Source organism: Octodon degus, unplaced genomic scaffold, assembly GCF_000260255.1.
Source record: "Octodon degus isolate 3935 unplaced genomic scaffold, OctDeg1.0 scaffold00111, whole genome shotgun sequence".
NCBI classification, from domain to species: Eukaryota; Metazoa; Chordata; class Mammalia; order Rodentia; family Octodontidae; genus Octodon; species Octodon degus.
The window spans coordinates 1,650,602-1,652,551 of NW_004524687.1; the positions used below are offsets into that span (position 1 = coordinate 1,650,602).

Sequence of the window (1,950 nt, forward strand, 5' to 3'; positions counted from 1 at the left end):
ATTAAAAAAATACATCACACCGTGAGCTTGGAATTGATTCCCACTTATTAAGATCCATTCATTTGTGCCATACATTCTAAAAACAATTTAACTATGTACTAAACACTTGGAATGCAGAGAAAAAAGGTACTTCTCAAGTAATTATGTAGAGAGGAGCAGATAGTTTCAGTAGAGGGCCATTGTGAGGTTTGATAAAAATACTCTCATACTTTATATGCTCAATAGGCAGACTCCTTACCCAAATTGGGTATTTCAGGAAGGACTCCTCAAGGACGTAACTACCAGAATTAACCCTTAAGAAATAAATTATCCAAAGGGCTGGCCAAATAGCCCAGTGCATTAAAGCACCTGCTTAGGCAGACACAGTGGCAGGGGTTCGATCCCTGGCATGCTGTGCTGGCCCCGCCCCTGGGGTGTACTGAAACAGCAATTGAGACTGGGTGTGGTAGCACACTCCTGTAATTCCAGCTCTTGGGAGGCTGAACACAGGGGGATCACTACGAGGTCGATCTGTGTAGTGAGACCCTAAGACCCTGTAGGCCCTAAAATACAAAAGAAAGAAAAAGGAAAGGAAAGGAAGAAAAGAAAGAAAGAAAGAGGCTTAAAAAAAAAAAAAAATGCGCCATCTTGTACTTGTACCAGTTCCCCATGGTGAAGGTAATCACTATAGACTACAAAATGTAGTCTATAGTGATTATAAATTTGGGTAATTTCTTACCCAAATGAAAGAGCTAAAAGGAAAAAATAACTACATTATATGCTTAGCTTTATGAAGTGCTTTCATTACAATCAGAAGTGAGTACGGTTCTCTCTTCTGGAGTGGTTTACTGAGGTTGACAAAAGGTCAAGTGAATGTCAAAACTGCAAACACAAGAACAATCCAGGTCACTCTTACAACAGCAGTAATCAGATTGCCCTTGAGGTTAAGGTTGCCATTTTATGAGTAAGTTCAGTATTTGTCTTGTGCAAAGGCTAATGAATTAAAGCTATCATGAATTGAATTTTTAAAGGAAATACAGTTTTTAGTAATAAATTGTAATCTGCTCCTGTATTCAAACTTTGATTATCCATTTACCTGCAGATTTTTAAAAAGTTTTGTTCTGGGACTGTTTTGGATAAAATTCTCTTTTATATGCAAGCAACATACATTGTAGGTTTTTAAAAAATAATTTCAGTCTTTAACCAAACAATGTGTAGAGTTATATAGAGTAGGGCTTGAGAGATTTGGTGGTAAAGGAGCAAACTGCTTTAAAAAGCCAACTTCATTGTGCATTTCCTTTAAGCTGAGAAAACAAATGGTAGTGACAACCGTTTGCTGGAGGTAGGGATATGGCAGCCCGAGTGGGTCACAGAATGTGCAGCATGGGGCCAGTGGGGCAAAATAATCTGTGAATAAATCACTTTCCTTCTGTGGTCCCCAACTGTGAAATCTGTACAGCTACAGACTGCAGCTGTTCCCCAAGAAGGGATGGGAGGAAAGAGGAAGGGATCTTTTAATCCCCTCCTTCTTTACTTCATCCTGTGTCATGTACTGTGGGATATAGTATCCTAAATGTTGTTATTCCTAGTGACAGCCTCTGTTTCTCTGCTTCAGTCCTTTCCCCAGGCTTCCTTAAAGTTTTGCTTCCAGGAGATCTCTTTGCATGAGTATGTAAGATTCCTGAAATTATATGGTCACTTCCATTGCAGAAGTGTTTTGTCTCTGCTGTGCATCTACTTCTCAGCTGCCCAAAAGAGAATGATTACAATTCAGATAAATCTGATAACCTTAATAAATTTAATAGACTTGTTATCCAATTTAAGTTTAATTACATAACCTTGAAAAAGAGTAGCCTGGTACATATTTCACTGTGAAAAGTAAGAAATCAGGTTGATAACATGAAAAAGACTCAGAATTTAAAATTTATCCTTCTGAGGCAGACACTTTTGCTAACCATGTTTTGCTTTTTT

General features: G+C 38.2%; 1 protein-coding gene and 1 pseudogene across 1 annotated transcript in view; both read left to right on the top strand.

Moving 5' to 3' along the window:
* Nucleotides 1-1,950, top strand: part of Micu2 (mitochondrial calcium uptake 2) — a 116,944-nt gene that overhangs the window by 18,713 nt on the left and 96,281 nt on the right. The gene's annotated exons all lie outside the window — the stretch shown is intronic.
* LOC105743260 overlaps nt 649-1,950 on the top strand; it is a 9,113-nt pseudogene continuing 7,811 nt past the window's right edge.